The 26642-nt window shown below is 42.1% G+C and overlaps 1 pseudogene; it reads left to right on the top strand.

The window, feature by feature from the left end:
- The first annotated feature begins 131 nt into the window (after window positions 1-131).
- Window positions 132-12310, top strand: LOC124466813 (annotated as a pseudogene).
- The last annotated feature ends 14332 nt before the right edge of the window (window positions 12311-26642 follow it).

Raw genomic sequence — 26642 nt, 5'->3', positions numbered from 1 at the left:
ATGACAGCCCTATTCATCCAACTTTGCCCCAGAAATCTCCCATCTAGCGTAGACTACATTCAATTTACAAATAAATTGACCATGCAGCCTACTGAAAAAGTCTCAAAAAGAGCTCCACCCAAGAGTATAGCCTAATATAGAAAGTGAAAGTATGTTATTGCGCATTTAGAAATGCAACGAGTACCTACGCATACATCGTGAAACTTGTAATACAAAAGATATAATTAAAGTAGTACGCTCCGAAAATCTCAAACGGAACTGTCATTATACGGAATACAGATGAAGGAGATCTGGACATAAACTCGAACAGTGTATCGTCACAAGTTTTCTAAAGCAAGAAAATACAAAACAGGTAGGCCTATATTGACATTGGTGAGAGAGATATGCCAAATGAAAGGTGTTGCAAATCTAATCTAATTAAAAATACAATCTGATCATTCAACTGTTGGCCTAATACTACTTTTATTAAATTTATTGAACGTATTGCTGTATATTGAACTGTAAAACATTGGATCTTTTTATGGCAGAGCCATAGCCTATACGTAATATTATCTTAAGACATCAACAGCCTTAGGGCTCTCGAGTCTCGACGATTTCTCACGCTATCACACTAAACCTTGTATTTCATACGCATTTTAACCATTTCTCAAGCTGAGAAGTAATTAAGTGACTTGTCCCTAGTTCAATTAATGGACAATATGCATATTTCTGCCGAGTTTATAGTTGTTTCGAGTTACACATACTCAGAACCCAGCCAACCAGAAACATCACAAGGTCACGTGAACAGGTCAGGTAGTCTAACTTTGAGATTCTCAAGCCAAACTTTGTATAGAATGTTGGAGCCCTGCATACCAACGTCATGACCCTCTAGCTCCCTAACTGCTCAAGATTGTCAAGCAATCGATCTGTGAGCTATACTCCTGGGATAAGATGACGATAATTTGATTGACTTGTAGTGTCGTATTGTCTGGTCTTGTCAGGGTGTAATGACTTGGTTCCAACTATCTTGACCAAGTTGCTGTTGAAAAATAGATTTCAAATGTCCTGCTTGGTTAACTTAAGGTTAAATAAAAAATAGCCCATGCCTGTCAACCATATAGTCCTAGCAACTGAATTGTCAGTTATTTGAGGTTAAAGAATGACAGAGTAGATTTCTTTGTGCTATGTCAACATGATCTTAATGATTGTGCGATCAAGGTTATCTAACTGCTAAAGCTGTGGTGTAGAAGTGACTAAATTAGGATTCAGTTTCAGTTTCAATTTATTCCTCCTTTGAGGAATTATTCTTATTCCTCAATTATTCCTGCTTTTTCCTGCGGTCCAGTGGCTGATTCTAACTGTTGATTGTTTATAGGTCTACACATCCATCTTATTAATCAATCTCCTGGTTTGACCCTGAAGAAGAAGGATGTACAATCTTTAAAATGAATTCAAATGAATTCATTGAGTCTCTAATTAAAATCTTTGAAACAGGGGGACGCTGCTCTAACATGAGTCTGTCTGGGGAGAAAGAGAAGGGGGGCTCTGCCTCTAAAACAAGTCTTCCTCAAGAACATGACATGGACACTGAAGCTCAGAGGTATTATGACATCTCGTAACTGGTCATAACAACTCTCCATCTCAGAGCTCAGTATGATATTATAACAGAGTCATAATTTAGAAACAATGAGTGACTTAACGCTGCCTCTATTGTGTCAAAGTTCACTCCAGCAGGAGAGATCAGCCTCTCCTGTACCCAGCTGTGTGTCCATGAAGAGTGACCGCTCCATGGGGCCACCTCCCAAGTTCAGTGATGGAGACAGACCTGCTGATGAGAAAGAGTAAGATGCAGACCACTGCTGTTAAATGTAATTTGATGAAGATGGTTCCCAATTTAATGTGATTATATTTGTGGCGGTAGGAAGGGGCAGATCTAGACGTTGTAAAAATGTATGGCTGGGTAGCCTATGTCCTGTTAGATTTGAGTGTAGATAAGGACGTTGACAAGTAATGCGAGAGCGCGAGAAATGTATTTGCATACATTCTGAGCGCTAAATCGTTTTGGAGCTTTACGCAGACTAATATAAACGTTACGTACTATGAATATTATTATAATGAACTTGAATGTATCCGTTTGGACACATTTGTGCAGAGAATCACAAAACTAACCGTTCGTAAACTCCAGATTGATTCTACTGCCGATTCTCTGGAAAACCTGTTTGTCCCATGCATTGATTCAGAGCGTGCATGGAGAGAGGACTATTCACAAACTGGTCTGTTGAAGTGAGAGAGAGAGAGAGAGAGAGAGAGAGAGAGAGAGAGAGAGAGAGAGAGAGAGAGTGCATGTATGGCAAGAAGGGGCTGAGCGAATGAAAAGTTAAACTGTCAAAACAAAAAAAGAGACATTTGTGGTGGTAAATTTTTACTTTTGGCGGGCCGCCAGAATAAATATATGGGAAACACTGCATTTGCCCAATATTTGTGTTACTTTTACCAGGATCAAACAGCAGAGACCAGCCTCTCCTGTACCCAGCTGTGTGTCCATGAAGAGTGACCGCTCCATGGGTCCACCTCCCAAATTCAGTGATGGAGACAGACCTGCTGATGAGAAAGAGTAAGATGCAGACCACTGCTGTTATTCAGTGTTTGACTAAAATGTCAAATAATCTAGTAGTCAAATTAATGTGATTGTATTTGTGGCAGAAGGCAGGGGCAGATAGATAGATATATAGAGAGAGGGAGAGGGAGAGAGAGAGAGAGAGAGAGAGAGAGAGAGAGGGAGGGAGGGAGGGAGGGAGGGAGGGAGGGAGGGAGGGAGAGAGAGAGAGAGAGAGAGAGAGAGAGAGAGAGAGAGAGAGAGAGAGAGAGAGAGAGAGAGAGAGAAAACGCAAGCGTTGCAAGAAGAGGCTGAGCGAATCAAAAGTTAAACAGTCCCCCAAAAAAAATTCTGGTGGTAAATTGTTACATTTGGTGGCCGCAAGAATAAATAAATGTATAGGAAACACTGCATTTGCCCAATATTTGTGTTACTTTTACCAGGATCAAACAGCAGAGACCAGCCTCTCCTGTACCCAGCTGTGTGTCCATGAAGAGTGACCGCTCCATGGGGCCACCTCCCAAGTTCAGTGATGGAGACAGACCTGCTGATGAGAAAGAGTATGTACTGAATACTGCTGTTATTCAGTGTTTGACTAAAATGTCAAATAATATTGTAGTATATACTCAAGCCTTTGTTTATCTAGTTCATCTGAATAAATACTGTAATCTCTTTTCCGCAGCAAAGAAAGTCAGCAGACCGACCAGAGTCATCATGAGGATGTTTCTTCCATATTTATGGTTAGTGGATTTGGCCGATTCCCAGTTCTCTGTCTTACCCCTTACCGCTACCCCATGTCCCTCGAAACTGAGTGTTAAGGGTTAAATACCCTTATGAAATGAGACTCCACTTGGTTACGGTTACGTATATAGATGTTTTCGATGCAAGTAGTGTTATGCACTGATACCAAACGAAATTCGCTGCTAATGGAGTTTCGTTAGACTGTAGACATGCATGGAGTCCATTCAAGGCCAGTCAGAGAAATGCGGGAAATGCAACGTTAGCGTAGCAAACTTTAAAACCGAAAATATTACATTGATGGGACTCCGGATGATCTGGCCGCCATTGTTGCCGGTTACGCAGTTTTCACATACCTAGTCATTTCAAATAAGCTCCCGAAAACACTTGGTTTTAAGGGGTATCTACCCCTTAAACCTACCCCTTGATCAAAACAAGTATTGGGACAGCCCTTATTCTCACGTGAACGTGCAAAACTAAGAGGTAGGGGTACGGGGTAGATAATTGGGATTCGGCCTTAGTGTCTGTACTAAATACTGTGAGATCATTAAACAATACCATTGTTTTATTGTGTGGTGAATGTTTTGATTAGGGATTGCACGATATATCAGCATACCAGTCTCTGTCGATATTAGAAAAAAATGCCATAATTGGCTCTGTGTAATTTATTGCTGATGTGCAAAAACAATACTTGTCACAAAACTAAAATATAGACTACAAGTGCAACACAGAGCTGGCCCATTAGGTTTACCCTCATGCAGTGTGGATCTATAAATATGTTCCACGGTAAGATAACAAGTCCAAATGCAACTTTGTGCTGCCATCATTTCCTGAGTAGATGAGACAGGGAAATATTTAAATGCCAGAAACCTATTTACTCAGGGCTCTAAATGAGGGGGGGGTACCCTCAAGAAGTCTGTAGGGATATGCGCTTTTGTTTGGGGGTTTCACAAAATTGGCACATTTTTTATGTCATCTGTCGGTAGGGCTTGATGTAATTTTCAGGACTGAATATCAGGTAGGCAAATACGTTTTTGATTAAAAAATCAATTACAAACATAAGATTTCATAACATAAAAAGTGGAAAAGATATGGATGAGATAGTCAAAATAGTCTTAATATCGGTGCCTTCCTAGTTAAGATTCCTTGTTTCATCCTTGTTTTAGAAACTTGAGGAGGATGGAATCACGTTTTTCAAAGATGAGTTGAGAAGACTCCAGCAAGTTGTAAGTTCAGATCTCCCAGAAAGAGTACAGTGTCAGACGGAGGACCAGGACGTTGTGGACCCTGAATATCAGAAACACGAGAGCAGTGCCAAAAAGGGAGCTCTGAAGATCATACTGCACCTACTGAGGATCAGGAACCAGAAGGAACTGGCTGACAAACTGGAGAGAAGTAAGATCTTATGCATTTAACCTGTCTACCACACCATATGATGTGTATTCTTTGGGAGCATTGAGAGTATCAGGGTAACATCAGTGTAATAGTGTGTTTAAATTAAAATTCGGAGCACACTACAATCAACAAAGTATGATTACACAAAATGACACTATTAGTAACCATCTGTTTTATTGTTTTTTTGTTTTGGACTTTAAAACTGGTTCTAGAAAACAAGAGCCTTAATAAATGTGTTCTTTGCTTTTGTCATTAAGATGAGCTTGCTGTGATTTGGCAACGTCAACTGAAATCCAAACTGAAGAACAAGTTTAAAAATGTGTTTGAGGGAATAAAAGGAAAATAAACACTTCTCAGTAATGTCTACACAGATCTGTACATTACAGAAGATGATGAAAAGCTTGATGATGAACAGATGAGACAGATAGAGAAAGCATCCATAAATGCACCCAAGAAATCAAAGACAGCCATCATATGCAGTGACATGTTCAAACCCTCACCTGAACAAAACCAACCAATTAGAACTGTTCTGACAAAGGGAGATGCCGGGGTCGGAAAAACATTCTCTGTACATCAGTTCATTATGGACTGGGCAGAAGGGAACGCCAATCAGGATATCAAGTTCATCTTTCCACTCCCATTTCGAGAGCTGAATCAGTTGAAAGACGACAAATTCAGTTTGATGGGACTTCTTAATTACTTCTTGGTTGAAACCAAAGACTTTGGAATCTCTGACTACAACAAGTACAACACTCTGTTTGTCTTTGATGGTCTAGATGAGTGCCGATTGCCCCTTAACTTTCAACATAACAAGAGCTTGTCTGATGTCACGCAGCAAACCTCAGTGGATGCGCTGTTGACAAACCTCATTAAGGGGAATCTGCTTCCCTCTGCATCCATTTGGATAACCACTCGACCTGCAGGAGCCAGGGAGATCCCTTCTGAGTATGTTGACCGTGTAACGGTGGTACGAGGGTTCAATGAGTCACAGAAGACAGAGTACTTCATGAAGAGAATCAGTGATCAAAACATGGCCAAAAGAATAATATCACACATCACAAAATCGGTGGTCCTCAACACAATGTCTGAAGTTCCAGTCTTCGCATGGACTTCTGCTACGGTTCTTGAGCACATGCTTTCCACGGATAAAAGTGTGGAGATGCCCAAGACTGTGACTGAGATGTACACATACTTCATGGTGTTACAGACCAAACAGAAGAATATGAAGTATCATGGAAAAACTGAGACAGATCCACACTGGGATAAAGAGAGCACCAAGAGTATTCATTCCCTGGGAAAAATGGCCTTTCAACAGCTAAACAAAGGCAACCTGCATTTTTATGAAGAAGACCTGAAACAATGTGGCATCAATCTCCAAGATGCCTCATGGTACTCAGGAGTGTTCACACAGATCTTCAAAGAGCAGCGTGGACTCTACCATGACAAGTTCTTTCGTTTCACTTATCAGAGCATGCAGGAGTATCTGGCTGCGTTGTTTGTATCTCTGATGTTCATCAACGAAAACGAGAATTGGATACATGAACCTCATGTAAAGTCTAAAAAAGCAATGCCGCTGTCCGAGCTTCACAAGGCTGCTGTGGACAAGGCTTTAAGCAGTCCTAATGGACACATGGATTTTTTCCTTCGCTTCCTTTTGGGCCTTTCAATGGAGGCCAATCAGAAGCTCTTACGAGGTCTCCTGACACAGACAGGAAACGGCCATGAGGAAACAGTCAAGTACATCAAGAAGAAGATCCGAAAGAATCCCTCTCCAGATAAATGCATGAATCTGTTCCACTGTCTGAATGAACTGAATGATCATTCTCTGGTGGAGGAGATCCAACACTACCTGAGCTCAGGAAGTCTCTCCAGTGAGAAGCTCTCATCTACACAGTGGTCAGCTCTGGTCTTTGTGTTGCTGACTTCAGAAGAGAGGATGGATGTGTTTGACCTGAAGAAGTACTTCAGATCAGAGACAGGTCTTCTAAAACTTCTGCCAGTTGTCAAAGGCTCTAAAACGGTTTTGTAAGTATACAGATATTTGGATGGATAGTAGATAAAACATGATGTATATGTTCATTCTGTAATGTTTGATTCCTAAATATCAAAATTGGTTGAAACTCACTCAACATTATAAACACTGCAAACAGGTGTCAACTAAGAGCTGTCTTTTCGGCAGCGTAGCTAGAGTGATAATTAGTGGTGGTCGTCAAGTTGTAAGTCAGTGGACCAGATTTTGAACACTGTGGGGGGTAACATTCACATTTGTCTCCTTCTGTGTTTCAGGCTTGACAACTGTTACCTGTCCAAATTCTGCTGTAAAGATCTGGTGTCAGCTCTGTCCGGGTCACAGGTCAGAGAGTTGGACCTGAGTAACAACAAACTCCAGGATTCAGGAGTGGAGATGTTAGGATTAGGACAACTACAGCTGGAGAGACTGAGGTTGGTATTTGTGAGCAAACCAGTTTCATTGATTGGACTAAAGTGTCAATAAAGATACTGATTTCAAATATATGAATATGAGTAAAACTTATTCGAATTTTCTAGTTAAATTTTACAACTAGGTTGCATTATTAAAATGGTTTCTACATTTAATTGGATTAATTATGAATTTAGCAGGCACTTTCATACACGATGATGCCAAGGATCAGCTAGTTTCTGTGACTGTTGGTCTGATATACACAGTGGGATTTTACAAAGAGATTCTTATCTTACATTCTCACAGAGAATATAAGATACACTAATATAGCGAAAGTAAGAACGTTTACCAGATATATGAATTATGAATGAAGTTGTATATGAATGGCAGTACTTTAGAAACAATTGGTCAACCCTTTATTTTAATATGTACTGATTATAGCAAAACAGAGATTGCTTCAGAGGCTGTTAAATCAATTGTTATAAACTGTGCAGGCTTTCACATTGTGGGGTCACAAATGAAGGCTGTGCTTTGCTGGTCTCAGCCATGTCCAACACCTCAAGTTATAAAGAGCTGGACCTGAGCTACAATCATCTTCAAGACTCAGGAGTGCAGCTGATCTCTTCTGGATTGAGACTTGAGACTCTGAGGTACATCATTTTTAACCATCTTAGGAGGTGTCATTGGGCTGACTAATGATTGGCTAACTAGCTGCAGTAATGTTTGAGTGGTGAGGAGTGCGTGTGCAGGCATAACAATAATAGTATTATGACACGAAAACAATCACTAGGTTTTTACCATACTTGATCATTTCTAATGAATAAATAATTTTGGGACTTTCATTGAACTTCTAGCTAACTATTATTGTAATGTATGTCACATTCCAGGAGTATTAACCATTCTACACAGACATGGTATTAATCTGGAATAATTTGTTATAAGGTTAGTAAAAAATAATAGAAATAACAATACTAATCATTCTACAGGCTATCGGGCTGTCGTGTCACAGAAAAGGGCTGTGGCTTTCTGGCTACAGCTCTGAAGTCAAACCCTGACTACCTGAGAGAGCTGGACCTGAGTAACAACAACCTGCAAGATTCAGGAGTGAAGCTGCTCTCTGATGAACTGGGGAATTCACAATGTAAACTGGAGACACTAAGGTCTGTAAATTGTTAATCTGTTCATCTTCTAAAAATAGAATGTGACATCCACCCACAGTCCTTCTGATATAAATGACATACACACAATTTTAGCAGATCATTACTTAATCAGGATTGATCAATGTGAGATCGAAGCTTCTTTTTCTTGTCTGAGGCTGATTTGAAGGTCTTTACAATAGACAAGTATCCATAGTCAAAGCTCGGCTGCGCTGCAGGATATGCGAGACTCAGTCTACATGATTTAATTCAAATCGCAATGAAAATTGTGTTTGATCTGACATTATTACAATGGGGTATTTTTCTACTTTCTACAGACTGTCAGGCTGTCTTGTCACAGAAAAAGGCTGTGGCTTTCTGGCTACAGCTCTGAAGTCAAACCCTGACTACCTGAGAGAGCTGGACCTGAGTAACAATGACCTGCAAAATTCAGGAGTGAAGCTGCTCTCTGATGAACTTGGGAATTTAAAATGTCAACTGGAGACACTAAGGTCTGTATTTATTTCAATAGAGAACTGATAAGCTGTTAGAAGTAGAATGTGACATCAACCCACTGTCCTTCTGATTAGCTATATTTGCTGTACATTTTTCAATTCGTTTTTTTCTTATTCTTCTTCAGAAGGATGTGAATGTACTTGTCTGGGTAAATGGTTCTATGACTTGACGATGGAATATAAATCCTTCATACTTTTCTTTTCACCACTGAAACTTCTACAGGCTCTCTGGCTGTATGATTACAGAGGAAGGGTGTGCTTCTCTGGCCTCAGCTCTGAGGGTAAACCTCTCCAACCTGAAGGAACTGGACCTGAGCTACAATCATCCAGGGAAAAAAGGATTTGAGCTGCTCTCTGTTGTACTGGAGGATCCACAGTCCAGACTGGAGAAACTCAAGTAAAGAGTTCCAACATTTATTACATTTTTAAATATATGTTTATATGCAACATGGGTTGACATAAGCCCCTACATATATGAATGCTTTTTTTTTTTTGGTGTTGTCATTGTCAATTGTCATTTCATCACGTAATAATGTCTCTGCTTATCCCTACAGTGTGGATGATGGTGGAGAGCACAGAATCAAGCCTGGGCCTAGAAAATGTGAGTCATATGTGCTACCTTAGCCTGACTTCAAGTGAAAATGAACTACAATAAAAATGCTAAGCACACATAAGTCATAAAATGCTCTATGTAATATGATACATTGATAAAATAGTGTATTGGACATCTAGACTATTAGGAATAGTGTTATCTTTAGCTTTTCCATAAAAAGTCCAGAAAGCATTCATGAATGCACTGTATCTGCTGTTGGAGAAAAAAGAGATAGCGGATGCCTTTGTTATAAAATTAATACATGTACCTTGGTCTACCCCATCAGATGGCTGTAAGCTCACATTGGACCCAAACACGACAAACAAGCGCCTTTCTCTCTCTAAGGAGAACAGAAAGGTGACATGGGGAACAGAGAAGCAACCGTATCCTGATCACCCAGAGAGATTTAAGGGCTGATGTCCACAGGTGCTGTGTAGAGAGGGTCTGTCTGGGCGCTGTTACTGGGAGGCAGAGTGGAGTGGAGGAGGGGTTTCTATAGGAGTGGCATATAAATCCATCAGGAGGCATGGAGGGGGTGATGATTGTAGGTTTGGATCCAATGAGAGGTCCTGGAGTCTGGTCTGTTCTGATAAAAATTACAATGTTTGGCACAATGAGGAGAGCATTAGCCTACCTTTCTCTCAGTCTCACAGAGTAGGAGTGTATCTGGACCGGCCAGCCGGCACTCTGTCCTTCTACACAGTCTCCTCTGACACACTGACCCACCTGTACACATTCCGCACCACATTCACTGAGCCCCTATATCCAGGTCTCAGAGCAGGGTACAATGAGTCCTCAGTGTTGCTGTGTCTGTTAGAATAGATGCCATTGAGGAGGAATCCTTCAGGGAAGTCATGTTCCTGTTAATGCATCACTTTGTAAAGATGAATATGGTGTGTTTGAATGTGATAACCACACACTCACAACGATATGAATATATACAGTACTGTGCAAAAGTCTTTGGTAATAATGTAAAAAATTATGCGTAAGCTTAAATGCTTTAAGAAATAAGTAAAATAATTGTACTTTCCGTATTTCAAATTTTATACTACCGAAACAATACAGACGTCCAAAAATGAATACACAAATCAATATAAATAAATAGCAATCTTGGGTGCCTAAGACTTCTGCACAGGCACTGTATATTGTTTTGTGTATACATTTTTTGGTCGTGTATAAATATACTATATATTATGTTCCTTTTTTTAAGATGTTCTATAGTGTTCATATTGTTATTGGTAATATGGTTGAGTGACATTTTTGTAAAATTGCTGCACAAAATAATCCTAAAATACAAAATATTGAATTGTGAAAATTCAGAAAGAAAGGCATCTATATAGCCTCCTCAATGATCTTAGAGAGAACTTTATAGACTGAAAACTGTTCAGTGGAGATCATATATTTTTTCTTTATGACCAGGCTTAATCCATGTTTGGTAATATATCATTAAACTGTCTATCAACCAACTTGTATACATATCAGTACAACAATATAGTGGTACCACAATTTAGTGGTAATTAATTTAAATTGTTGCTCTCTCTGTAAAATATTATGTTATTGTTGCTTGCTTTTCTACAGGTACACTTGGACTTATAGCAATTCATGTTGTTTAATTGTATCTTGTTTAACTACATAATCTTATGGTTCTTCTCTTTGGCACTTATTTTGGTTGTTCACAATATGTGCTTCATGTTTTGGCTACCCGCAATGTTTTCGGGGCTATCTTGTTGTTATTATCAATGACTTATGCACTTTGTAAAGCTCTCTCTTGGAAGTCGCTTTGGATAAAAGCGTCTGCTAAATGAATACATGTAATGTAAATGTAATATTAGTTGCTTAAAATGTAATGAGCACCAGAATTGTACCTTTCCAGTTATACAGTTCTCCAGCATATTCAATTTTGACATACATGTGCTCATCATATAGATTTTACTTACTCAATTTCAGCATTCTAACTTTGACAAAGGATAGGTGGAGGTAGAAGGTTTAGAATGTGAATGTGTTTTTGAGGCAATGAACTGTACAGGAATTAACTATAACATGACTTCTCTTGGTGTTCATTACCCCCTTGTGGTATTGCTAACAATTATATACAAAGGTTTCACACTGATTTGCGTTGTTTTTGAAATTTAAGAATAACTGAAGTAGATATGTAGTAGTAGAGCACTTGAACACAGAGCAAGTGGTCCACGGTTTAAGTCACTCCTCTGTGTCTTACTTTGAATAAAATCTGTGGTGATTATGGTTGAAATATTGATATACATTTGTTCACAATATACATTTAAAATACATCATTTTATATTGTCGCTTTTCTATAATGATTTGATGAGTTGAACTCAAATTTACTGGCCGGCATCAAAACAGAAAAGAGGGAGGAAGTTGTAAAGTATTAAAGCCCGCCTTTTGCTTGATTTGATTGGCTGCCTGGGTCAAGTGTGACATTGACTAGCACCTTATCTCCAAGCTTTTTCTGTATTTAGGGGCCAAACACACGGAGCGTTTTAAAAAAACCAGTGCTTATAAATCCCGTTTCATATGGTACATCCTGGACTGGACTCTCTTGAGCGCTTCAAGCGCTTTTTATTTTAAAAACGCTCTCAGTGTGATCGGCCCCTGCGATTGCTTTTCACAAATGCTTTCACAATATTTGTCCAACAGGGGGCGGTAGCAGATAGCTATATGGCAAGGCCAGTTTTCCCTCAGTAATTATGCTTGTGAAGGTCTTTCAAGGTTATGTTGCAGCACCAGCCCAGTCCAAGCTAGTTGTTCATGGGTTCATGAAACCAATTTGACAGAATCCCCCTCAAAACCACATTCACTTTCTAAATGAATCTGACACATTACAGTTCTGGCTTGGTTTAATGGGCCTGCAGACGACAAGATCAAGACGTGCTTGCTGTTTTATTCTGTGGGATGCAATAAACCAACAAAGAAAACAAATCACTTTGGCCTATTTTGGTCTAAAAAAATTACCAATCGTTAAACTTTAGGAACGTTGTCTTTGCCACTGCGAGTTGCAGGTGCAGACCCATCCATCAACCCTCTCACAACGATGTCACATCTCAAGGGGTGCGTCCAGGGCTGGCCCAAGCCTTTACGTGTACTTAAGCAGAATTGATTTGGGGGCCCCTTGGCGTTGTTAATATATATATATATATTTAAAAAAAATATTAAACTGTAATTGAATGTGTTCTTGTGGGCCCTGTGCCCTGTGGTGGCCATGGGGGCCCTAAGCAGCCGCTTAGTTCGCTTATGCCTTGGGCTGGCCCTGGGTGCGTCTGACCTAACAAAACTACAACAACAACAAAAAGATCCAAAACACGACCTATTTGTTGAACCTTCTGAGAAGGGGATAGCTCAAGTGTAATCTGGTGGTAGGCTACATCAAGCACAGGGGTCCATTAATGCGTCCTCACCACCCCTCACCTTTGCCAGATAATGGCTGGGTGTTTTCATCAGTACCACCCAGGGGTGGGCGGAGGGTCTTAGTGCCCGGAGTTCTTGATATATCAGCCCCTAGGTGGGTCCTTGAATCCAGGGCTAGTCCTATTGGCATCTGCATCATTCTCAATAGACATAAAAGAGGGAAATGGGAATCGTTTATAAACTCTTATCGATTTGCCAGTCTCAAAGGCATGAGAAAAGGCAGCAAAACAACAACAATAGGCCTGCCGAAAACGGTAGGAAACGGTGAATCTCCGTTAGAAATGCTCAAGAGCATAAAAGCAAACAAAGGCCCTCAATCGGGTCTTTTCATATCATAACAGCTAGTGCCGAGGCGTGGTGAATAATGGGACATTGAGGTGATAAAACGCTCGGGTAAAAACAGGATAGTGCCTGTGAGGCGATACGTCTATACACAAACAGATGCGCGTGAGTCCCTGAGCTGTCTGGGCCGTTGAGATACCCAGCACAAGGGCATCCTCCTTCTCGCGAAGCTGTGAGCGGGGGCTATGGTTACCGCTATTCAGTTAAAAAGGACCTGAAGCGGTCTCGCAGCATTGTATTTGAAAAAACCCAAGTGCTGACACAAGCGGATGTTACGATGTTGGTGCGATCTGTTCAGGTGCCGGCCTGTCGTCTTGACTCAGGCCACGGTTTGCATGCAACTAAATGTGACATCTACCAGTGTTTGGTCTTTTTCAAGAAATATATCTTGTTTTTTTGGGGGGGGAAGGTCTGAAAATACAGAGGGCCTCACATTATAGGGTGTAGTAGTAGGCTATCTCTTGGTAGAAGGCTTGTGGGTGCAGAAATATCACTAAAACCGCCTTAGAAACGTTGCTAAAGTACAGTCGTTTCTCTGCCAGGCAGATACTGTGAGACCTATGCATGCTTTTATCATAGCAGGCCTGATTACTGCAATGCTGTCCTTTCTGGTCTCACCATAACAAAGCTACCAATGATCCACTGATCATTCAGAATGCTTTGACCCTAGCCTAAAACGTCTTGATCTGCAGTCAAATCATCTACAACTGAGTTGGATCCAGTAATTGGTAAACCAAATCCTTTATATTTTCTAATACAGCTCTCCAGTTACTCCTCAGAAAAGGAATCACAACAAAATGTGTGCTAACTGAATGAAAGTTAGTAATTACGACATTTAAACCATGTACATTTGCATGTATGTACAAAGAAACAAACAGGTACCAGAGGTTGAATGAAAGTTATTATGCACAAAAGACAAATAATTACTTGGGGATAATTATTACGGTAATTGCAGAATGACTGGCGAATGAAAATGGATACAAAAGAAAGCATGGATAGCGCGGGCCCTTGTTTTCTGTTGCTAAGTGTTCCACTCGTGGCCAATTTCGACGATCCATTTGTATTTGCCTCACATTTCTCCTCTGTATTGATTCTCTGTGTCTTAGTCACAAGAATACAGGGTCAAGATAATAACTAAATCCATCTTTCCGTAGAATATGCTGAAAGCTGTCCTCAGCAACCAATTTCCTTGTCAGGGAGAAAAATGACGTGTGAGACATCTACTATAGAGGCTTGCACTTCCAATTTGACCACATCTGTCAGCTACATGGTATCTCTCTCATTGTATATATTCTGGTTTCAGTTGGTTGAGGATATAATGTACATTCACACTGTGCTCCAGCTGTCATAACAGTCACAGACTGAGATGATTGTCGTATAGCGGTGACTGTCTTAAGAGCCAAGACTGGCATGGGTCCTTTTCTAATATTGAAAGAGACCAAAAAGCTCTCGAAGGCTCTCAGGGGTGACTGCTGGAAAACAACTAAGCCCTAAATGTCACGGCCAGCTTCCTTCCTATTGTGAGACCCTGTATATTAACACTTTCTCAAAAAAAGAGTGACATTTGACGCCATGGGAGAGGGTCTGGGCTGAGGGAAATGGCTGAAAGTACGGCAAAAAGCCAGTTTGAAAAGGTCAAAACCCTGATAATGAGAATGACGTCATCTTTCAATATTTGCATTCGATTTTAGGTTCCACATTAAATATGTAGTGTGCTGTCTTTATTTAATATGTATTATATTCATTATTTTGGTTATAAAATGTATCACTGTGCAACATGGCTTGTGTTGAACAAACACTTTCTACCCAATGTTGTACAAGACACCATCAGTTCCAATGACCATTGTCACACAATACTAACAATGATTACATGATCATTAGGATCCATACATAATGAGACTGTCTTAAAAGTAGGACATGTTCGAATCTTAAACTTGGACACTAAAAGACAGTGTTAGACAGAGAGAAATGGTTGTGACCCCAAACCGCTAAGATGGAGGCTACAGCATGTGTTTTAAACACCGAAAAGCAGCTGGACATCACATGGGCTTCATTTATATGTCTGTATGTCTTCCTCTGTCACCTGTCTGGTGACTACACTACCCACAATACTACCATCCTTGTTACAGAAACATGACAAATGGGTCCACTGTCCATATCTACAGGCCCCCACACACACACACGCACGCACACACACACACACACTCACACCCACCCACAGTACCCAGGCTGACTGAAGTGTACAGAAGGAGATTTGTCAGTTCAGACATCTGCAGTTTCTACCCCCTCTCGAGGTGCAGGTGTTCGTTTGAACACAGAACAACGTGAGAGGAAATATTAACTATGACATATACCAGAGACAGTGCAGGAGATACAACACACAGACTCTCCCCACCTCTGCCACAGCTAGGCAGACAGACATCATTGATTGGGTCGATAGGATACCATGTCACACAAGCAGTAACAGTATCCACACTGATGGTTTAATCTTTGATGTCACACGGCCTAACATCATGGACGAGAGACAGAAAACAAGAGACAAAGGAAGAGGACGAGAAAGGCAAAACGATACAGAACGAGAGAGAGAGAGAGAGGGAGAGAGGGACAGAAAGGTGGGGGGGAGAGAGAGAGAGAGAGAGAGAGAGAGAGAGAGAGAGAGAGAGAGAGAGAGAGAAAGGTGGGGGGGGAGAGAGAGAGAGAGAGAGAGAAGGGAAACTATGTGTGAAACAGACAGAAACGATAGAGAGAAAGACAGAAAGAGACAGAGGGAGAGAGAAGAAAAGAGAAAGGCAAAACAAAACAGAGAGACAGGAAAGTTGGGTATTGCTGAGCTGTATGGCTCTATCAACAACCATCGTAATTTCCTCTCATTGTAGGATCTTGACGTTAATCAAGTGGACACATCATTTAGCCCCGGGAAATGACCTACTCTATCACAGGCTGCAGTGTTCACACCATGGATGTGTAGGATCACTGACACCGACAGAGATCAGCCCTAATTAAGGGGTTGTTATGTTATGCTATTATGTTGTATTTGACATTACAACATTATATTCCTTGTACCCTTTGGAGGCTCCTTATGTAACCAAATACTTTAAGTTTTTCCCATCGTGTTGATCCAAGGTATAATTAAGTGTAATTAAAGTTAATTTAAATATATGAAATGAGAGCTGGTTAAATCTTCATTATTTATCTTTTTCTGAACAATGGGAAGTCTACACAAAATGTACTGAATTTGCATATTCACATACTTAGTGAGTAGGTTTGTACTTGTACCTTGGAAGTATGCTTGAAGTATAATGTTTTCTTTGCTTGGAGTTGGCGCTTCATGGTTAACCTCTTTACTCTGCTCATATCTCTGGGTGAACTTCAGTTAGAGATAGCGGACTGTAATTGGCACGTTCAGAAAATCACCGCCTGTTAATAATTTGTTGCTACGCTTAAAAAAACTTGGACCATGGTGTGCTTTCTCCAGTGACAGGGATGCAAACATTTATCTCCATTCCTCGGAATAGATTCCGTCTGACGAGGAAAATAACACAGGATGTCGCTCAGGGAAACACGCCCAGGTCGGCATGCAGCATAGACACCCTCTTCGAAACCTTGTGAACTTTTCACTAACAAGCATGACAAACCTGTAATGTTCTCATCTTCTCCTCGACAAGATCTTCCACTTCCCCTTCCCCTTCCGGAAGATTACGGACAGAGGTTTTCGAAAACCTATTAGCATAGAGGACATTTGACCTTTTGGGGTCAGACGATTTTTTTTTTTTACTTCTGGAGATGTGAGCCCATATTTATAATTCATTAGTGGAGATGAGACATGTTGTCAGGCTTGGGTGAAGACGGATGTGAGTCACAGGTCTTGGGCCCCCACCTCCCTGACTCCCTCCACCTCCCTGACTCCCCCCACCTCCCTGACTCCCTCCACCTCCCTGACTCCCCCCACCTCCCTGACGACTCCCTCCACCTCCCTGACTCCCCCCACCTCCCTGAGTCCCCCCACCTCCCTGACTCCCCCCACCTCCCTGACTCCCTCCACCTCCCTGACTCCCCCCACCTCCCTAACTCCCTCCACCTCCCTGACTCCCCCCACCTCCCTGACTCCCTCCACCTCCCTGATTCCCCCCACCTCCCTGCCTCCCCCCACCTCCCTGACTCCCCCCACCTCCCTGACTCCCTCCACCTCCCTGACTCCCTCCACCTCCCTGACTCCCCCCACCTCCCTGACTCCCTCCACCTCCCTGACTTCCCCCACCTCCCTGACTCCCCCCACCTCCCTGACTCCCCCCACCTCCCTGGCTCCCCCCACCTCCCTGACTCCCTCCACCTCCCTGACTCCCTCCACCTCCCTGACTCCCCCCACCTCCCTGACTCCCCCCACCTCCCTGACTCCCCCCACCTCCCTGAGTCCCCCCACCTCCCTGACTCCCTCCACCTCCCTGACTCCCCCAACCTCCCTGACTCCCCCCACCTCCCTGACTCCCCCCACCTCCTTGACTCCCTCCACTTCCCTGACTCCCTCCACCTCCCTGACTCCCCCCACCTCCCTGAGTCCCCCCACCTCCCTGACTCCCCCCACCTCCCTGACTCCCTCCACCTCCCTGACTCCCCTTACCTCCCTGACTCCCTGACACAGGTGAGCAGGTTGAGAAGGCTGGGGCAGAGCCCCCTGACTGGCATCCATATTTATCCTGATTTAGCGACGCACCTCAGACTTGGAAAGTGTATCACATTCTGCTCATGTCTTTGTATCAGGGCCTCTACTTTAGACTCTACACTAACAGACTGTAACATTATTGAGTTAATACATAGTAACTGAACCAAAAGCTTAAGTGAGATATATTCTTTTTTACATCCTAACCTAACAATATTGAAGTAAAACACCATGTCATTTCGAGTATTTGTTTAGCAAGATGATGCTGAATCCTTGTTTGTAACTTGAGCACCTTATTTTTTACCAGACCCGATTATTTAACAAATAGATAGACTACACCTCAATATGTTCCATAAAACAAAAATAAATCTTCCATAGGAGCTACCGGGCAACAAATTTGATCCGAAAGATTTGATAAGTCAAGATGTTATTTTATTTTTCATATTCTCTATTCTCCTTGTCAAGCAGTCAGCCTCTCTTTGACAAGACCCCAGAAAGATGACAAACAGAATTAAAGTGACACGGGGGATTTCCAGAGCACGTTCCTAGCGATATTAAAGACCATCTTATCTCGCGCTTGCTATCTCGGTCCTCCACGTCCTCCTTGCTCTCAGAGTAATAACAAGCCTTTCTAAGCCGGGTCTCTGCTGAGTTCAGCCAAGACAGCAACACATGCCATTTTAATCAATGGTTCCCCTCATGAATATGATGTTTTGATGTATTTAATTTGCCGCCTCGTCCATGAGAATACATTGAGGGGATTGGGAGATGAATGATTGTGTTTAGTGTTAGGGTTGTGTCCCTCTCAAACGCCACAATAGGGGGAAAGAATTGCCTACATCCAAGCTGTCAGGTTTTGTCTGCGCTGCTGTGGAATCCTTCTTCTGGTATTAATAATCCGGGAATAACGTGACACTCATTTTAACTATAATTTCTCCCCATCTGTTTTCCCCTTCATAGTGCACTAAAGCATGAAGACCGTTTTTGTGCAAAAGTCTTAGTTTACAGTCTTTAGAAACTGCACTGTACATGGATGATTACTAGTTTGTGGTGGACTGTGTCACATGTCTAGATTCTCCGTATGTTAAATTTAGGGTCTCGTTATTAAATGCAGCAACACTGATCCTAAGAAAAATATTTCCTAAAGGGGACAGTAAAGTACATTGTGCCGTATGTTAGTGGTAAGGAGTCAGAACTCAGGCTGTATGTTAGTGGTAAGGAGTCAGAACTCAGGCTGTATGTTAGTGGTAAGGAGTCAGAACTCAGGCTGTATGTTAGTGGTAAGGAGTCAGAACTCAGGCTGTATGTTAGTGGTAAGGAGTCAGAACTCAGGCTGTATGTTAGTGGTAAGGAGTCAGAACTCAGGCTGTGTGTTAGTGGTAAGGAGTCAGAACTCAGGCTGTGTGTTAGTGGTAAGGAGTCAGAACTCAGGCTGTGTGTTAGTGGTAAGGAGTCAGAACTCAGGCTGTGTGTTAGTGGTAAGGATTCAGAACTCAGGCTGTGTGTTAGTGGTAAGGAGTCAGAACTCAGACTGTGTGTTAGTGGTAAGGAGTCAGAACTCAGGCTGTATGTTAGTGGTAAGGAGTCAGAACTCAGGCTGTGTGTTAGTGGTAAGGAGTCAGAACTCAGGCTGTATGTTAGTGGTAAGGAGTCAGAACTCAGGCTGTATGTTAGTGGTAAGGAGTCAGAACTCAGGCTGTATGTTAGTGGTAAGGAGTCAGCACTCAGGCTGTATGTTAGTGGTAAGGAGTCAGAACTCAGGCTGTATGTTAGTGGTAAGGAGTCAGAACTCAGGCTGTATGTTGGTGGTAAGGAGTCAGAACTCAGGCTGTATGTTAGTGGTAAGGAGTCAGAACTCAGGCTGTATGTTAGTGGTAAGGAGTCAGAACTCAGGCTGTATGTTAGTGGTAAGGAGTCAGAACTCAGGCTGTATGTTAGTGGTAAGGAGTCAGAACTCAGGCTGTATGTTAGTGGTAAGGAGTCAGAACTCAGGCTGTATGTTAGTGGTAAGGAGTCAGAACTCAGGCTGTATGTTAGTGGTAAGGAGTCAGAACTCAGGCTGTATGTTAGTGGTAAGGAGTCAGAACTCAGGCTGTATGTTAGTGGTAAGGAGTCAGAACTCAGGCTGTGTGTTAGTGGTAAGGAGTCAGAACTCAGGATTCATGTGGTGCCGTGATGACAAGAGCAAGTGGTGCCGATCAGCAACAGCTTGAGAGCTACACTGAGTTCTTTGTTCTGCTGTTTCACATATATGCATTATAACAAAAATATGCAGTGCTGCAGCGAATGAGTTTATCATCAATATTTGACCTCACGTTGTATGGGTAATACAGCTTGAAAGAGATGCTCACAAATGTTATTGCAAATGTACTGTTCTACCACCCAGGATACAGTACACTAAATAATATTGGTTTATAAGACAGATATGCAGACAATATCACAGGGAGTCAGTGATGTTCTACAAAAAGATTCCCATGACTTCCGCCAAAAGGGATATCAACCACACGTAATGGAAAATATTGAAGCATGAAAGAAAAAAAATACAATTCAGAGGCAGTCATTAGGGCTGTGGTAGGCCCCACTCCAGACCCATCTATGATCATTACTGCTCCACTGAGAGAAGGGGGGGCTCTTAGCTTGTGTGTGACTGAGCAGAAAGATTTGTCTCTCCCACCAGCTCAGGAACACAGAGAGGGTAAACATACCTGCCCACTGCTGGTTAGCGCATACACCTTCGTCTGAGTTCCCTGTGGCAAGCTGTCCTATCCTCAGCTTCTGTTAACTTTACCACCCTGCCATTTTTATACCGCACGACAATAAAATAATAGCTGTCGAATACAGCTCGTTGATATCGTAATCACACCCTGCCTCGGGATTCTTAACGCCTGCTGCTCTGTGGTAGGTCTGAAAAAACGTTAAAAAAAACTAAACACGATTCAGATCTCACCTGCAGTTAAACTGGCACAGTAGGAGAACATGTAACGGATACACACCATCGCTGTGATCACACGTTTTATTTAAGTCTGATCAACACGTTCTGGAAAACTTGGAAATAATATTGGGGGTTGTGGAGATCAGAAAGAATTTATTTCAAAGGCTTTTCAAATAAAACAGACAAGAAGTCACTCGTTCATGACTGACAAGAACATGTTTTATTTATCTCTGCTGAAGACAATGTAAAGCAGTCATCCTTGACTTCACAAGGTTATGGGGATTTTAGTTTTGAAACAATAAATAAAAATGCTCAAAACCTTAGAGATTTGGCTTCCAAAAGTTCTACTAATGTAATCAAAGCCAGTCTTGCACTCCACATACCTTTCAGTCCTGAAAGTGGAACCACTAAATTGTCAGTTTATAATAATCAAGTTGGAGAAGGGTATAGCTCAGTAATTAGAGCATTTGTTGGAAAATGACAAGAGGTCACAGGTTCAAATTCCCCTGTGCTGTTTATCACGATAGATACAAAGCGTATGCTAAATGCGAATAGGTGAATGTGAATAAACGAGGTGTTAGCACAACATAATAAACATCAAACGGCATATTCTACTGTCAACTGGGATAGTTCCAGCAAATGTTTCATAAATGTAACTAAATGTTGTTTGAATGTGCCTGAACTGCTTTCAGTTTGAGCTGTTGGGGTCAAACTCAAAGTGTTTAGTCACACATCTACTGTGTCCTTGAATACTTTCTACAAGGATTTCATAATAACCTACAGTTTCTAAGCTTTTGTGTACATTCACTATTGAAGGAGGGGCGAAAGTATCCTGCTTTGCTCTGTCACTTTTGTGTACCATGTAGACAAATATACTGTGTATTGTCGATAAGTATAGTAGCTCACATTGGTTAGGAATTATTATTACAGGTTTTGAGTACTTAGTAGAGGTTTAGATAGGCCGCAAAAGATTAGCACAGGCCCTGGCTTCCCTTTGGAACCTTCAGGAATGCCTTTCGTGTCTGTCGATCAAGTTGTAGTTCCATTCTCTTTTTGCTTCTAATTTAGTTTCATCTGCATAAACCTCCACAGCATTCCAAGAATCCCTCAACATTCCAAGAATCCCTCAACATTCCAATAATTCAATAGAATTCTACTGAACATCAAGCATTTTGGAGATTTGCTGCTGTTTTATGCACCATAAATTACATTTAAAATAAGCCCTTTGTCAAAGTGTGTATATAATGCATGAGTGCCTAGCGCTCATGTTGATGCTAGGCTACTTGCTACACAAAACTGATGTATCAGTTGTCAAGATTCATTCTGTCTCATCTTCAGTCGCTATGAAAACAACCACTCACTCCACAGACGAGTCTCCTGTCAAACGACCCTCACAGCCTCAACACATTGTACAGTAAGTGGCATGTGCGGCACTGCGTATGAACTACACAATGACACAAATGTCAAGCCATTGCCATGCATATGAGATGTGTCATAGACCTTTCTAGAGACGACCATGCCGTACACAGAGTCGTACACAGCAGGGCAAGTCACAAACATATCAGCACTCACATCCAAAGCTGGGTTCTTCAAAAAAGAACGTGTCTTTTTAGGAAAAAGAGAAAGGAAAAAGAGAGCAGATGACAAGAGTCCTCACAAGCCCTTTTCTGCAATCACACATAATGGAGCCAAATGTATCTAGCATCACTCACCTGGGACCACAGAACAGGACCAGTGATTTAGAAACTATTTATATAATGTGTGTGTGTCTGAATGCGTGTATGTGTGTGTGTGAATGTGTGTGTATGTGTGTGTGTGAATGCGTGTGTGTGCTTGTGTGTGTGTTTGTGTGTGTGTGATCCAGTCATCAGCCCACTCAGCTGGATGTGCCACCAGCTTCAGTCAGAGAGAAGCAGAGCTACCTTAACAAGACCAGACCAGTCTCAGCAGCCATTAGTGAAAATGTCAACACTGAAGCAGAGGCCTGAATAATTTACTACAACGTCTCTATATATATATATATACACACTACCATGTCTTCCTTTCCTATTTTCTAACACTTCCTACACACACTATTCTACCTTAATGGTACACTAGCTTTTGGTATTACCTTTGTTTTCCAGACCGTCACTGTTGTCAGCTGAGGAAATTGGTTCTCTCAGCGTTTGTCGAAAACGTGTCAGTCATTTCCTCTGACTGTCACGGCTTTCAACTTTCATTAGGAAACTTCAAAAGATGCGAAGAAAGCAATCAGCGTTGACATTGCGAGGAGGTCTATAGATGTGCGGCATCGTTTTGTCAGCGTGGGTCAACTAATGTCAGATGACAAGCAGCTCTCACCTGAGGATCTCCTGCTCTCAGTCCCAAAGTTACGTCATCACATACTTAACCAATGCTGCATTACTATTTAATACATTCAGAAACAATTAAATAATTTCAAAATATAATTTGTGGGCATTTTGAAGGCATCAAAATACATAAATGAGGTCGAGATTTTTGTAATTTATCTTTTGAAGTTTTTACTGTCAGTAATGTCAGTGAGTTCACATTTGTATCAAGGTCTAACTTTATTTTCCATCCTTTTGATGCACGGGCCAGTTGAAGACACTTGTCACAATTTGAATTTTTAAACAATAAAGACATGCAATATCCCCTTCCCCACTTCCAAACCTTTGATTATTCTTTGAAAGGTTTTTCCAGACAGCCCCAACGCTACTAATGAACAATCTAATTCAAAGAGAAAAACTATAAAAGATCAAGGCCACAAGGTAATTCAATGACCATCCAATAAACACAGCACCCATTGGTTAACTCAAACCGAACGCTCTGGTTCCAACAGGCCTGTGCCGTGTGATAAAGTCAGGCTGAGCTGCTGGGTGTCATGAAACAGCTTTCCTCTCATTCCTTCTTGTGCAAGCGGCACAGAGGCTGGAGCAAGCTACAGGAGACCTTCCCTGGTCAATATCTGTCTGTTCAGCTGGGACTGCGGTGTGCGGATTACCCCTGCTGGAGACTAGCTCAGCATGCATGCAAATAGGAAGAGTCAACATCAGTGTTTAGAGTGAGTGGAGAAGTGGCCAGCCCTGTCTCTCTCTCTCTCTCTCTCTCTCTGGCATTGATCTTACCACACACACACACACACGCACACACTCCCTTGATATCTCCCTCAACACACACACACACACACACACACACACACACACACACACACACACACACACACAGAAAGACACACACAGAGAAGCACACAGTGAAAATCTAATCATAACAACACAGAGAGCCTCATGTCGGCGGAGACAAAAGCAAACGAGGCACCGAGGCGTTGTATACTCTGTCTTCCTAAGCAGGCGTGTTATGTATCATCACCGACTCGTGACCAGAGAAGAAGAAAGACAATGAGGTATTGCGCTAAAGGCTCATTAACAACCAACGAGCAAATGTGCTGGAGTTGAAGGATGACACATGAAAGCCTGTGGCAAGTTAAGGAAGCTTGTTAAACTCTGGCTACTTTCTGCCAACTTCGCTCTGTTTGAATCAAAAGCGGGCAAGGTATTGGTTTAAAGAATCTGTCTTTTTGATGGTGCTACGGTTTAAGCTTCTTCTAGGACTGATCCCCATTCGATTGTCTTCTCTTCAGCTGGCCTCTCCTGGAAGGTCAAATGGAATCTGTAGCTGCAGGATCTAGGGGGTTTTCAGGAAATGTCTCCTGTAAACATATTGGTCTACAACCCCTCATTTAGTGGTGTCTAGTAAATATAGCATTACTTCCTAACATCCTGCAACATCTCATTCAGGATTTACCGGAAGGAGAGATATGGGGAGCTGAATTACTATGTTTCTGATTAAACGGCTCAAAAACATGACGGATCCTTCGTTACTGAGGGAGTCTGCTGTGACTGGGTTTCAGTTCGATGGGCGCACAGATGTAGGGTTCCCAAAGGGTGCTGGGGCTTCCGTCAACACGAGACGGACAGGGAATCAGAGCGTGAGGAGACACCCAGTCTTTAGGAGGGAGGGGGAGAGATCGAGAGAGAGAGAGAGAGAGAGAGAGAGAGAGAGAGAGAGAGAGAGAGAGAGAGAGAGAGAGAGAGAGAGGGGAGAGAGAGAGGGAGGGGGAGAGAGGGAGAGAGGAGAGGGAGAGAGAGAGAGAGAGAGAGAGAGAGAGAGAGAAAGGGAGAGAGAGAGGGAGGGGGAGAGAGGGAGAGAGAGAGAGAGAGAGAGAGAGAGAGAGAGAGAGAGAGAGAGAGAGAGAGAGGGAGGGGGAGAGAGGGAGAGAGAGAGAGAGAGAGAGAGAGAGAGAGAGAGAGAGGGAGAGAGAGAGGGAGGGGGAGAGAGGGAGAGAGAGAGAGAGAGAGAGAGAGAGAGAGAGAGAGAGAGAGAGAGAGAGAGAGAGAGGGAGGGGGAGAGAGGGAGAGAGAGAGAGAGAGAGAGAGAGAGAGAGAGAGAGAGAGAGAGAGAGAGAGAGAGAGATGGGGGGAGGGAGAGAGGGAGGTAGGGAGGGCGAGGGAGAGGGAGAGGGAGGGAGAGGGAAAAACAAAAGAAAAACAGGGATCCAAACTCATCCTGTGTGGCACTCCTGAAACACTGGCATAAACGTTAACATTTCAAATCCTTAAAATTGGTTCTAGGTTTAATCGTTCACTCCTGTATTGTGAGTCAACAGTGGTTTTGACTTCATTATTACCCAAGGGATGTTGATAGACACTCTCAATAGAACATTCCCACGTGTTTAAAATGTCACTGACATTGTCGTCAGTGAAACCTACTAAAAAGCTTGTTTTCACAGCATATCCCCCAAAAAAACTTGTTTACCCCATCAGCCCCAAGGGAATTGCTGTAGTATTATCCTATGAATTGTATGTGTGTGGCATATACAAAAGTCTTACATGGGATCTTAAGAATATTGTGTTATTCTCGTTATATTCTTTTTGCATTTCTTTCCCATGAGGCTATCTTGTTCACATTATAATAGTGTTGGCCTTAGGAGATGTTGTGTGCATGTGTGTGTATATGTGTGTGTGTGTGTGGGGGAGAGCAAGTGTGCATGTGTGTGTTCAAGCCTGCATCCACGTGTGTGTGTGTGTGTGTGTGTGTGTTAGCGTGTGTGTGGGAGGTGGTCCTGGAGTGACTAACCTTTCAGAATCCACAGGAGTCCTGAGCAGAGAAACACCAGCACGTACAGATGAGCTTAGAGAACCGTGCCCACTCAACCAGAGGAGAAACCATCCTGGAGTGAAATTAACTCAGCAATATGTCCAAGTGAAGAGAATTAAATTAAGATGACTGAATGGAAATTACTACCATAAGCGACACAAGTCTTCAAAACTAATGTTTGTTCATTTCACAATTTGACAACTTGCATTTCTTCTGACGGAGTGTCCTGCTGTGTCTTTAAAGGTCTTCTAATTGTTCCGTAAGGTTATAAATAGTTAGGATTTTAATGCGTTGCACCATAAAAAATAAAAAAAAACCTTCATAAAAACATGGAGAATGTCCCTTTTTGAAAGAGTCACTAGTTTTGACAAGCAGCTTGATCCATTTGATGGATCATGGCTGTGCAGGCAATACTGTCACACAAGTGACAAACACATAGCATTATTCTCAGCAAAAAGATGCCTTTTTTTAAGCTCAAGCAAACCTTGCGAGTAAATGATCATTTTCACACGCAAGACCCCACATCCTGTTTAAGAGCGAGATGAAAGAGTGTGCTGTAGGGAAGATGATGCGTTTAGAAGGACGGAAAGAATGAGCTTTGATTTCCCTTACGAAAGACCTTTACATAATACACTGTATAATATAGAACAACTATGTCTGGTTCCTGATTGGCTTCTTTAAATTATAAGTCCCCAACCGTTACATAACACGACAAGTTCAAGTTCCAGGTCCTATATGCACATTAACGGATTTATCAGCAA

Source organism: Hypomesus transpacificus, chromosome 1 (genome assembly GCF_021917145.1).
Source record: "Hypomesus transpacificus isolate Combined female chromosome 1, fHypTra1, whole genome shotgun sequence".
NCBI lineage: Eukaryota > Metazoa > Chordata > Actinopteri > Osmeriformes > Osmeridae > Hypomesus > Hypomesus transpacificus.
This window is presented reverse-complemented; position numbering and strand designations above follow the sequence as displayed.